Here is a 13,663-nt window from a genome sequence, read left to right as displayed (position 1 = left end):
GGCCTCTCACAGGGGCCTCAGCCTAAGCTGGAGGATTGGGTTGATTGTAAAATTAATTTTTGGGAGAACAGAGTCTAGGTTGTGCTAGCTGTGGAAAAGGGGATAGGGAAGAGGTTGGGCCTCTGTTAGGTGTATTAGTGGGGTTAAGTTTAGATGTAGGATACAGGGTAATGCTCCCAGGCTCACACACAGCGGCGGGGGGACAGAGAGGAGTCTTTGGAGCCTCTGTGATCAGCTGGGGCCTGTGGGTGGGGTGTGTGTGTGTGTGCTGCAGTGGGGGTGCTGCAGTGGGCATCTAGGCACAGCATCTAGGCCCCTTTAATAATAATAATGTAATAATAATAAAGTTGGGCCTCTCTGAGCAGCTGGAGCCTCTCTGAGCAACAGGCCCCTCTCTCTGTCCCTCTCTATCACCTGCGCGCGCGTGTGTGCGTGTGTGTGGCTGTGCTTGGTGGGGGGGGGTCTAGCGCAGCTCTCTGTGTCTCTCCCTGCTCCTAGGCCCAAGTTGAGCCCGTCTGAGCACAAGCACTCATCCCCAGGCCTCTCCCGGCCCGTCCGATCACAGTAGCTAGTAGGCCTCTCACAAGGCCTTAGCTTAAGCTAATGTGTGTGTGTTTGGGGGGGGGGCGCTCAGGATTGGGTGAGATTCTAGATTAATTTTGGGCTCGGGCCATAGCGCCGCCACCCCGTCTCGCTGTGACCTTGCGTGTGCGGAGATAAGCCGGTTAGCTAGGGCCAGAATCGTATGTGAATCCGCAGCTAAGCGTGACATGTTCATCACATCGACTCTTGACTCTTGAGTGGCAGTATGGGAGAATGACAGTCTTTCACTCTTGACTTAGCGGGTTTTCACTCTTGGCCCTAGTAGTGGCAGTATGGGAGAATGACAGTCTGTTACATTTTCCATCACATCGACTCTTGACTTAGCGGGTTTTCCTCTTGGCCCCTTAGTGGCAGTATGGGAGAATGACAGTCTGTTACGGGTTTTTTTTTCCATCACATGGGAGAATGACGTCTGTTCATTTTTGACTTAGCGGGTTTTCACTCTTGGCCCTTAGTGGCAGTATGGGAGAATGACAGTCTGTTACATTTTCCATCACATCACATCTGAGTCTTGAGTTAAGCGCATTTTTTTCAGTCTTGGCCTTAGTGGCAGTATGGGAGAATGACAGTCTGTTACATGTTCATCACATATGACTCTTGAGTTAAGCGCCTGGAGGTTTGCTAGGGCGGAATCATATCTGAACCCTTAGGTATACCATGGGTTTGAGATTTTTTTCGGCTCTGCTTAAGGCTTTAACCCTTGCGAGGTTAGCTTAAGTGGGGCACAGTGCACCAGTACTTATCGGTGCTTAAGCCTGGTTGTCCGTGGGGGGGTGGTACCCAGAGGGGGGGGGTGTTTTGCCACTTTGTGTTCTTGGGCTTAGCATAGAGGGTGTTAGCTAGTTTGATTAAGCGTGTTTAATTTGGGTTAAGTTTAGTGGAGTAGGATACAGGGTAATGCTCCCAGGCTCACACACTGCTGGCGGGGGGGACAGAGAGGAGTCTTTGGAGCCTCTGTGAGCAGCTGCAGCCTGTGTGAGAACATGCACTGTCTCCTAGGCCTCTCTGTGCCTCTCAAGCGTCAGGGGTCAAACCAGAGGTCAAGCTGTAGCTAGTAGGCCTCTGACAAGGCCTCGGCCTAAGTTTGGGCCTCTGTGAGTAGCTGCAGCCCGTGTGAGCACAAGCACTCTTCCCCAAGCCTCTCCAAGCATCAGGGGTCAAGTCAGAGGTCAGCAGTAGCTAGTAGGCCTCTCACAAGGCCTCAGCCTAAGCTGGAGGATTGGGTTGGGTGTAAATTAATTTTGGGAGAACAGAGTCTAGGTTGTGCTAGCTGTGGAAAAGGGGATAGGGAAGAGGTTGGGCCTCTGTTAGGTGTATTAATAGTGGGGTTAAGTTTAGATGTAGGATACAGGGTAATGCTCCCAGGCTCACACACTGCAGCGCAGGGGACAGAGAGGAGTCTTTGGAGCCTCTGTGAGCAGCTGGGGCCTGTGGGTGGGTGTGTGTGTGTGTAGGGGTGCTGCAGTGGGTATAGCACAGCATCTAGGCCCAAGCATCTAGGCACCTCATCTGAGCCCAGCTTTAGCCTCTAATGTAATAATAGCAATAAGTTGGCCCCTCTCTCTGTCCCTGGAGCCTCTCTGAGCAACAGGCCCCCTCTCTGTCCCTCTCTATCACCACCTTGTGGCGTGTGTGTGCGTGTGTGTGGCTGTGCTTGGTGGGGGGGTCTAGCGCAGCTCTCTGTGTCTCTCCCTGCTCCTAGGCCCAAGTTGAGCCCGTCTGAGCACAAGCACTCATCCCCAGGCCTCTCCCGGCCCGTCCGATCACAGTAGCTAGTAGGCCTCTCACAAGGCCTTAGCTTAAGCTAATGTGTGTGTGTTTGGGGGGGGGGGGGGCGCTCAGGATTGGGTGAGATTCTAGATTAATTTTGGCGCTCCGGACGCAACGCCGCCACCCCGTCTCGCTGTGACCTTGCGTCGCGGAGATAGGCGGTTGGCTAGGGCCAGAATCGTATGTGAATCCGCAGCTAGCGTGACATGTTCATCACATACGACTCTTGACTTAGCGGGTTTTCACTCTTGGCCTTAGTGGCAGTATGGGAGAATGACAGTCTGTTACATTTTCCATCACATACGACTCTTGACTTAGCGGGTTTTCACTCTTGGCCTTAGTGGCAGTATGGGAGAATGACAGTCTGTTACATTTTCCATCACATCACGACTCTTGACTTAGCGGGTTTTCACTCTTGGCCTTAGTGGCAGTATGGGAGAATGACAGTCTGTTACATTTTCCATCACATCGACTCTTGACTTAGCGGGTTTTCACTCTTGGCCCCTTAGTGGCAGTATGGGAGAATGACAGTCTGTTACATTTTCCATCACATCACGACTCTTGACTTAGCGGCTTTTTTCACTCTTGGCCTTAGTGGCAGTATGGGAGAATGACAGTCTGTTACATTTTTCCATCACATACGACTCTTGACTTAGCGGGTTTTCACTCTTGGCCTTAGTGGCAGTATGGGAGAATGACAGTCTGTTACATTTTTCCATCACTCGAGTCTTGAGTTAGCGGCTTTTCAGTCTTGCCCCTTAGTGGCAGTATGGGAGAATGACAGTCTGTTACATTTTTCCATCACATACGAGTCTTGAGTTAAGCATTTTTTTCAGTCTTGGCCCCTTAGTGGCAGTATGGGAGAATGACAGTCTGTTACATGTTCATCACATATGACTCTTGAGTTAAGCGCCTGGAGGTTTGCTAGGGCGGAATCATATCTGAACCCTTAGGTATACCATGGGTTTGAGATTTTTTCGGCTCTGCTTAAGGCTTTAACCCTTGCGAGGTTAGCTTAAGTGGGGCACAGTGCACCAGTACTTATCGGTGCTTAAGCCTGGTTGTCCGTGGGGGGGTGGTACCCAGAGGGGGGGGGGTGTTTGCCACTTTGTGTTGCGGGCTTAGCATAGAGGGTGTTAGCTAGTTTGATTAAGCGTGTTTAATTTGGGTTAAGTTTAGTGGAGTAGGATACAGGCTAATGCTCCCAGGCTCACACCTGCTGTGGCGCAAGAGGGGGGACAGAGAGGAGTCTTTGGAGCCTCTGTGAGCAGCTGCAGCCTGTGTGAGAACATGCACTGTCTCCTAGGCCTCTCTGTGCCTCTCCAAGCGTCAGGGGTCAAACCAGAGGTCAAGCTGTAGCTAGTAGGCCTCTGACAAGGCCCCTAAGTTTGGGCCTCTGTGAGTAGCTGCAGCCCGTGTGAGCACAAGCACTCTTGAAAGCCTCTCCAAGCATCAGGGGTCAAGTCAGAGGTCAGCAGTAGCTAGTAGGCCTCTCACAAGGCCTCAGCCTAAGCTGGAGGATTGGGTTCTTTGTAAAATTAATTTTGGGAGAACAGCATCTAGGTTGTGCTAGCTGTGGAAAAAGGGATAGGGAAGAGGTTGGGCCTCTGTTAGGTGTATTAGTGGGGTTAAGTTTAGATGTAGGATACAGGGTAATGCTCCCAGGCTCACACAGGCAGGGGACAGAGAGGAGTCTTTGGAGCCTCTGTGAGCAGCTGGGGCTGGGGTGTGTGTGTGTGTAGGGGTGCTGCAGTGGGTATAGCACAGCATCTAGGCCCAAGTTAATCTTGGGAGCCTCTCTGAGCAACAGGCCCCTCTCTCTGTCCCTCTCTATCACCTGCTTGTGGCGTGTGTAGGTTGTGGCTGTGCTTGGTGGGGGGTCTGGAGCTCTCTGTGTCTCTCCTGCTCCTAGGCCCAAGTTAGCACAAGCAAGAGGTTGGCCTCTCCCTCTGTCCTATCACAGTAGCTAGTAGGCCTCTCACAAGGCCTTAGCTTAAGCTAATGTGTGTGTTAAGTTTGGGTGGATTAGGATAATTTTGGGCTAATGCTCCCAGGCCCGTCACAGTGAGGAGATAAGCCGGTTAGCTAGGAGCCAGAATCGTATGTGAATCCGCAGGGGACACATGTTCATCACATATGACTCTTGACTTAGCGGAGTTTTCACTCTTGGCCTTAGTGGCAGTATGGGAGAATGACAGTCTGTTACATTTTCCATCACATCACGACTCTTGCCTTGCGGGTTTTCACTCTTGGCCCCTTAGTGGCAGTATGGGAGAATGACAGTCTGTTACATTTTCCATCACATACGAGTCTTGAGTTAAGCTTTTTTCAGTCTTGGCCCCTTAGTGGCAGTATGGGAGAATGACAGTCTGTTACATGTTCATCACATATGACTCTTGAGTTAGCGCCTGGAGGTTTGCTAGGGCGGAATCATATCTGAACCATAGGTATACCATGGGTTTGAGATTTAGCTCACAGGCTTTAACCATCAGGTTAGCTTAAGTGGGGCACATGCCTAGGCTTAAGCCTGGTTGGCGGGGGGGGTGGTACCCTGTTAATGTTTGCCACTTTGTGTTGCAGGCTTAGCATAGAGGTGTTAGCTAGTTTGATTAGCGTGTTTAATTTGGGTTAAGTTTAGTGGAGTAGGATACAGCTAATGCTCCCAGGACAGCCTGTGTGGGTAGGGACCTTAGTCAGGGTTAGGGTTAGGGTTAGGGTTAGGGTTAGGGTTAGGGTTAGGTTAGGGGAACATGATATTTGGTGGAGTGGGTGACTGTGAGTGCACTGGCCGATTGGATCCAACCACACCAACAAGGAAGGGAATAGGGGTAGGAAAGGTCAACTGTCAAAAATAAAATAAAATAATAATATGTAAATAACCCTAGGTTAGGGATGGGGGTTAGGTTAGGGTTAAGTTAAGGGGTGGAGGTTAGGTTTAGGGATGGGGGTTAGGTTAAGGGTTAGGGTTAGGTTTAGGGATGGGGGTTAGGTTAAGGGGTGGAGGTTAGGTTTAGGGATGGGGGTTAGGTTAAGGGGTGGGGACTGGGGGTTAGGGTTAGGGGTTGGGGTTTGGGCCAAGCAGCTGGGTGGGGTTAAAACTAGGGACTGGGGCTAAAAAGAAAAAAGTAAGTGCAAGAATTGGGACTAAAACCAGGAAAAGTGCTATAAGTGCTAGAAATCAAAAAGTGCTATAAGTGCTAAAAATCAAAAGTGTAAAATTCATAAGAAACAACCTCTGAAAATAAACACAACACTGCAGAAATAAAAAGTAAAGACATCTAAATTGTGTCAGGTGAAAAAAAATAATAAAAGGTAAAAGTCCTGGGTTAGTCTAGGGGGGAGTGGAAAAGATGGGGTGAACTGGGGTGGAGAACTTAGACTAAAAAGAGAGGGGGGGGGAAAAGTAATAACAAAGGGATAAATTACAAGGTATAAAATAAATAAGACAGGACCTGGGAGAAAAGGGGAAGGAAAGATGTAGCTTTATTGAGGAGCAGAAGGAAACAGAGGAGTGGATTAATTGAGACCAAGGGGGAAGAAAGTGTGAAGTTTATTTATCCAGCTCCGTTCTGCTCGTTGCCTCTGTGCTTTCCGGGTCCAGCGGGGTTGCTCTCGAGACCACAAATGCCAAGGTGTGCAGTGCTGTGTTGCTGGAAATGTGTGACTATATGGGTGGTGCGTGAGTTCCTAGAAATGGTGTATAGATGCTGTTTGAGTCTGGTTTTGATTGAGTGACCTGTTTCTCCTATATACTGTAAGTGACATTTTTGCATGTGATAGCGTAGACAGCATTTGTGGTGTCTAGTGAGAGGGGTGTGTTAGGGGCAGAAAGGTGTGAGTGAAGGTTAGTGATGAAGTGTTGTGGTTTGAAGAAGGAGTCCTGTGGTGATGGCTTGAGTGGGGGCTTCCTAGAAAAACGTGATCTAATGAGGAGGTCTTGAAGGTTTTTGTTTTTACGGAAGGCTGAGATGAGTCTGTGATGTTGGAAGTGAGTGTGGGAGGACTGAAAGTGGGTGAAGTGTTGTTTGAGAGTGTGGTGCAAATGTGTGGTGGGTTGTGAAAAGGTAGTGACTAGTGGAATGAAAAGGTGTGGCAGTGGGGTTGGGGTCAGGAGTGGGGTTGGGGGGCCATTATGGTGGGAGGAGAATTAGTGTCAGAGCGAGTGGGAGCAAGAAGGGTCAGGGTGTCTGTTTTAATTTTCCTGAGAAATCTTTTTGAGTATCCACAGTGAGGAGGGCTCTAAAGTATGGGAGAATGACAGTCTGTTACATTTTTCCATCACATCGACTCTTGACTTAGCGGGTTTTTCACTCTTGGCCTTAGTGGCAGTATGGGAGAATGACAGTCTGTTACATTTTCCATCACATCGACTCTTGACTTAGCGGGTTTTCACTCTTGGCCCCTTAGTGGCAGTATGGGAGAATGACAGTCTGTTACATTTTCCATCACATCTGAGTCTTGAGTTAAGCGGCTTTTCAGTCTTGGCCCCTTAGTGGCAGTATGGGAGAATGACAGTCTGTTACATTTTCCATCACATCTGAGTCTTGAGTTAGCGCTTTTTCAGTCTTGGCCCCTTAGTGGCAGTATGGGAGAATGACAGTCTGTTACATGTTCATCACATATGACTCTTGAGTTAAGCGCCTGGAGGTTTGCTAGGGCGGAATCATATCTGAACCATAGGTATACCATGGGTTTGAGATTTTTTGGCTCTGCTTAAGGCTTTAACCCTTGCGAGGTTAGCTTAAGTGGGGCACAGTGCACCAGTACTTATCGGTGCTTAAGCCTGGTTGTCCGTGGGGGGTGGTACCCAGAGGGGGTGTTTGCCACTTTGTGTTCTTGGGCTTAGCATAGGGTGTTAGCTAGTTTGATTAAGCGTGTTTAATTTGGGTTAAGTTTAGTGGAGTAGGATACAGGGTAATGCTCCCAGGCTCACACACTGCAGCGCGCAGGGGACAGAGAGGAGTCTTTGGAGCCTCTGTGAATCAGCTGCAGCCTGTGTGAGAACATGCACTGTCTCCTAGGCCTCTCTGTGCCTCTCCAAAGCGTCAGGGGTCAAACCAGAGGTCAAGCTGTAGCTAGTAGGCCTCTGACAAGGCCTCGGCCTAAGTTTGGGCCTCTGTGAGTAGCTGCAGCCCGTGTGAGCACAAGCACTCTTCCCCAAGCCTCTCAAGCATCAGGGGTCAAGTCAGAGGTCAGCAGTAGCTAGTAGGCCTCTCCACAAGGCCTCAGCCTAAGCTGGAGGATTGGGTTAGATTGTAAAATTAATTTTGGGAGAACAGAGTCTAGGTTGTGCTAGCTGTGGAAAGGGGATAGGGAAGAGGTTGGGCCTCTGTTAGGTGTATTGATAGTGGGGTTAAGTTTAGATGTAGGATACAGGGTAATGCTCCCAGGCTCACACACTGTGGCAGGGGACAGAGAGGAGTCTTTGGAGCCTCTGTGAGCAGCTGGGGCCTGTGGGTGGGTGTGTGTGTGTGTAGGGGTGCTGCAGTGGGTATAGCACAGCATCTGGCCCAAGCATCTAGGCACAGCATCTAGGCCCAACTTTAATAATAATAATGTAATAATAATAATAAGTTGGGGCCTCTCTGAGCAGCTGGAGCCTCTCTGAGCAACAGGCCCCTCTCTCTGTCCCTCTCTATCACCTCTTGTGGCGTGTGTGCGTGTGTGTGGCTGTGCTTGGTGGGGGGTCTGGCGCAGCTCTCTGTGTCTCTCCTGCTCCTAGGCCCAAGTTGAGCCCGTCTGAGCACAAGCACTCATCCCCAGGCCTCTCGGCCCGTCCGATCACAGTAGCTAGTAGGCCTCTCACAAGGCCTTAGCTTAAGCTAATGTGTGTGTGTTTGGGGGGAGGGCTCAGGATTGGGTGAGATTCTAGATTAATTTTGGGCTCGGACTTAGCGCCGCCACCCCGTCTCGCTGTGACCTTGCGTGTGAGGAGATGGCGGTTAGCTAGAGGCCAGAATCGTATGTGAATCCGCAGCTAAGCGTGACATGTTCATCACATCGACTCTTGACTTAGCGGGTTTTCACTCTTGGCCCCTTAGTGGCAGTATGGGAGAATGACAGTCTGTTACATTTTCCATCACATCACGACTCTTGACTTAGCGGGTTTTCACTCTTGGCCCCTTAGTGGCAGTATGGGAGAATGACAGTCTGTTACATTTTTCCATCACATCGACTCTTGACTTAGCGGGTTTTCACTCTTGGCCTTAGTGGCAGTATGGGAGAATGACAGTCTGTTATGGCCCCTTAGTGGCAGTATGGGAGAATGACAGTCTGTTACATTTTCCATCACATCACGACTCTTGACTTAGCGGGTTTTCAGTCTTGGCCCCTTAGTGGCAGTATGGGAGAATGACAGTCTGTTACATTTTCCATCACATCTGAGTCTTGAGTTAAGCGCTTTTTCAGTCTTGGCCCCTTAGTGGCAGTATGGGAGAATGACAGTCTGTTACATGTTCATCACATATGACTCTTGAGTTAAGCGCCTGGAGGTTTGCTAGGGCGGAATCATATCTGAACCCTTAGGTATACCATGGGTTTGAGATTTTTTCGGCTCTGCTTAAAGGCTTTAACCCTTGCGAGGTTAGCTTAAGTGGGGCACAGTGCACCAGTACTTATCGGTGCTTAAGCCTGGTTGTCCGTGGGGGGGTGGTACCCAGAGGGGGTGTTTGCCACTTTGTGTTGCGGGCTTAGCATAGAGGGTGTTAGCTAGTTTGATTAAGCGTGTTTAATTTGGGTTAAGTTTAGTGGAGTAGGATACAGGGTAATGCTCCCAGGCTCACACCTGCAGCGCGGGGGACAGAGAGGAGTCTTTGGAGCCTCTGTGAGCAGCTGCAGCCTGTGTGAGAACATGCACTGTCTCCTAGGCCTCTCTGTGCCTCTCAAGCGTCAGGGGTCAAACCAGAGGTCAAGCTGTAGCTAGTAGGCCTCTGACAAGGCCTCGGCCTAAGTTTGGGCCTCTGTGAGTAGCTGCAGCCCGTGTGAGCACAAGCACTCTTCCCCAAGCCTCTCCAAGCATCAGGGGTCAAGTCAGAGGTCAGCAGTAGCTAGTAGGCCTCTCACAAGGCCTCAGCCTAAGCTGGAGGATTGGGTTAGATTGTAAATTAATTTTGGGAGAACAGAGTCTAGGTTGTGCTAGCTGTGGAAAGGGGATAGGGAAGAGGTTGGGCCTCTGTTAGGTGTATTAGTGGGGTTAAGTTTAGATGTAGGATACAGGGTAATGCTCCCAGGCTCACACCTGCAGCGCGGGGGACAGAGAGGAGTCTTTGGAGCCTCTGTGAGCAGCTGGGGCCTGTGGGTGGGTGTGTGTGTGTGTAGGGGTGCTGCAGTGGGTATAGCACAGCATCTAGGCCCAAGCATCTAGGCACAGCATCTAGGCCCAACTTTAATAATAATAATGTAATAATAATAATAAGTTGGGGCCTCTCTGAGCAGCTGGAGCCTCTCTGAGCAACAGGCCCCTCTCTCTGTCCCTCTCTATCACCTGCGCGCGCGTGTGTGCGTGTGTGTGGCTGTGCTTGGTGGGGGGGGTCTGGCGCAGCTCTCTGTGTCTCTCCTGCTCCTAGGCCCAAGTTGAGCCGTCTGAGCACAAGCACTCATCCCCAGGCCTCTCCGGCCCGTCCGATCACAGTAGCTAGTAGGCCTCTCACAAGGCCTTAGCTTAAGCTAATGTGTGTGTGTTTTGGGGGGCGCTCAGGATTGGGTGAGATTCTAGATTAATTTTGGGCTCGGACCTTAGCGCCGCCACCCCGTCTCGCTGTGACCTTGCGTGTGAGGAGATGGCGGTTGGCTAGGGCCAGAATCGTATGTGAATCCGCAGCTAAGCGTGACATGTTCATCACATCGACTCTTGACTTAGCGGGTTTTCACTCTTGGCCCCTTAGTGGCAGTATGGGAGAATGACAGTCTGTTACATTTTCCATCACATCGACTCTTGACTTAGCGGGTTTTCACTCTTGCCCCTTAGTGGCAGTATGGGAGAATGACAGTCTGTTACATTTTTCCATTCACGACTCTTGACTTAAGCGGGTTACATTTTTCACTCTTGGCCCCTTAGTGGCAGTATGGGAGAATGACAGTCTGTTACATTTTCCATCACATCTTGACTTAGCTTTTCAGTCTTGGCCTTAGTGGCAGTATGGGAGAATGACAGTCTTGAGTTAGTCTTGAGCTTTTTTCAGTCTTGGCCCCTTAGTGGCAGTATGGGAGAATGACAGTCTGTTACATGTTCATCACATATGACTCTTGAGTTAAGCGCCTGGAGGTTTGCTAGGGCGGAATCATATCTGAACCCTTAGGTATACCATGGGTTTGAGATTTTTAGGCTCTGCTTAAGGCTTTAACCCTTGCGAGGTTAGCTTAAGTGGGGCACAGTGCACCAGTACTTATCGATTGCTTAAGCCTGGTTGTCCGTGGGGGGTGGTACCCAGAGGGGGTGTTTGCCACTTTGTGTTCTTGGGCTTAGCATAGAGGGTGTTAGCTAGTTTGATTAAGCGTGTTTAATTTGGGTTAAGTTTAGTGGAGTAGGATACAGGGTAATGCTCCCAGGCTCACACCTGCGGCGCAGGGGGACAGAGAGGAGTCTTTGGAGCCTCTGTGAGCAGCTGCAGCCTGTGTGAGAACATGCACTGTCTCCTAGGCCTCTCTGTGTGCCTCTCAAGCGTCAGGGGTCAAACCAGAGGTCAAGCTGTAGCTAGTAGGCCTCTGACAAGGCCTCGGCCTAAGTTTGGAGCCTCTGTGAGTAGCTGCAGCCCGTGTGAGCACAAGCACTCTTCCCCAAGCCTCTCCAAGCATCAGGGGTCAAGTCAGAGGTCAGCAGTAGCTAGTAGGCCTCTCACAAGGCCTCAGCCTAAGCTGGAGGATTGGGTTAGATTGTAAATTAATTTTGGGAGAACAGAGTCTAGGTTGTGCTAGCTGTGGAAAGGGGATAGGGAAGAGGTTGGGCCTCTGTTAGGTGTATTAGTGGGGTTAAGTTTAGATGTAGGATACAGGGTAATGCTCCCAGGCTCACACACCCTTGGGGGGGACAGAGAGGAGTCTTTGGAGCCTCTGTGAGCAGCTGGGGCCTGTGGGTGGGGTGTGTGTGTGTGTAGGGGTGCTGCAGTGGGTATAGCACAGCATCTAGGCCCAAGCATCTAGGCACAGCATCTAGGCCCAACTTTAATAATAATAATGTAATAATAATAATAAGTTGGGGCCTCTCTGAGCAGCTGGAGCCTCTCTGAGCAACAGGCCCCTCTCTCTGTCCCTCTCTATCACCTCTTGTGGCGTGTGTGCGTGTGTGTGGCTGTGCTTGGTGGGGGTCTGGCGCAGCTCTCTGTGTCTCTCCCTGCTCCTAGGCCCAAGTTGAGCCCGTCTGAGCACAAGCACTCATCCCCAGGCCTCTCCCGGCCCGTCCGATCACAGTAGCTAGTAGGCCTCTCACAAGGCCTTAGCTTAAGCTAATGTGTGTGTGTTTTGGGGGGGGCGGCTCAGGATTGGGTGAGATTCTAGATTAATTTTGGCTCGGACATGCCTTAGCGCCGCCACCCCGTCTGACGCTGTGACCTTGCGTCGCGGAGATAGGCGGTTAGCTAGGGCCAGAATCGTATGTGAATCCGCAGCTAAGCGTGACATGTTCATCACATCGACTCTTGACTTAGCGGGTTTTCACTCTTGGCCTTAGTGGCAGTATGGGAGAATGACAGTCTGTTACATTTTTCCATCACATACGACTCTTGACTTAGCGGTTTTCACTCTTGGCCTTAGTGGCAGTATGGGAGAATGACAGTCTGTTACATTTTCCATCACATACGACTCTTGACTTAGCGGGTTTTTTTCACTCTTGGCCCCTTAGTGGCAGTATGGGAGAATGACAGTCTGTTACATTTTCCATCACAGCGGGTTTCACTCGAGTCTTGAGTTAAGCATTTTTTCAGTCTTGGCCTTAGTGGCAGTATGGGAGAATGACAGTCTGTTACATGTTCATCACATATGACTCTTGAGTTAATGCGCCTGGAGGTTTGCTAGGGCGGAATCATATCTGAACCCTTAGGTATACCATGGGTTTGAGATTTTTTGGCTCTGCTTAAAGGCTTTAACCCTTGCGAGGTTAGCTTAAGTGGGGCACAGTGCACCAGTACTTATCGGTGCTTAAGCCTGGTTGTCCGTGGGGGGGGTGGTACCCAGAGGGGTGGGTGTGTTTGCCACTTTGTGTTTGCGGGCTTAGCATAGAGGGTGTTAGCTAGTTTGATTAAGCGTGTTTAATTTGGGTTAAGTTTAGTGGAGTAGGATACAGGGTAATGCTCCCAGGCTCACACACTGCAGCGCGGGGGACAGAGAGGAGTCTTTGGAGCCTCTGTGAGCAGCTGCAGCCTGTGTGAGAACATGCACTGTCTCCTAGGCCTCTCTGTGCCTCTCCAAAGCGTCAGGGGTCAAACCAGAGGTCAAGCTGTAGCTAGTAGGCCTCTGACAAGGCCTCGGCCTAAGTTTGGAGCCTCTGTGAGTAGCTGCAGCCCGTGTGAGCACAAGCACTCTTCCCAAGCCTCTCCAAGCATCAGGGGTCAAGTCAGAGGTCAGCAGTAGCTAGTAGGCCTCTCACAAGGCCTCAGCCTAAGCTGGAGGATTGGGTTAGATTGTAAATTAATTTTGGGAGAACAGAGTCTAGGTTGTGCTAGCTGTGGAAAAGGGGATAGGGAAGAGGTTGGGCCTCTGTTAGGTGTATTAGTGGGGTTAAGTTTAGATGTAGGATACAGGGTAATGCTCCCAGGCTCACACACACTGCGCGCAGGGGACAGAGAGGAGTCTTTGGAGCCTCTGTGAGCAGCTGGGGCCTGTGGGTGGGTGTGTGTGTGTGTAGGGGTGCTGCAGTGGGTATAGCACAGCATCTAGGCCCAAGCATCTAGGCACAGCATCTAGGCCCCTTTAATAATAATAATGTAATAATAATAATAAGTTGGGGCCTCTCTGAGCAGCTGGAGCCTCTCTGAGCAACAGGCCCCTCTCTCTGTCCCTCTCTATCACCTGCGCGCGCGTGTGTGCGTGTGTGTGGCTGTGCTTGGTGGGGGTCTAAGCGCAGCTCTCTGTCTCCCTGCTCCTAGGCCCAAGTTGAGCCCGTCTGAGCACAAGCACTCATCCCCAGGCCTCTCCCGGCCCGTCCGATCACAGTAGCTAGTAGGCCTCTCACAAGGCCTTAGCTTAAGCTAATGTGTGTGTGTTTGGGGGGGAGGCGCTCAGGATTGGGTGAGATTCTAGATTAATTTTGGGCTCGGACTTAGCGCCGCCACCCCGTCTCGCTGTGACCTTGCGTGTG

This window comes from Alosa alosa, unplaced genomic scaffold, assembly GCF_017589495.1.
Source record: "Alosa alosa isolate M-15738 ecotype Scorff River unplaced genomic scaffold, AALO_Geno_1.1 AALO_1.0_unplaced_1, whole genome shotgun sequence".
Classification (NCBI taxonomy): domain Eukaryota; kingdom Metazoa; phylum Chordata; class Actinopteri; order Clupeiformes; family Clupeidae; genus Alosa; species Alosa alosa.
The sequence above is the reverse complement of the archived record's forward strand: the minus strand, read 5'-3'. Positions refer to the sequence as shown.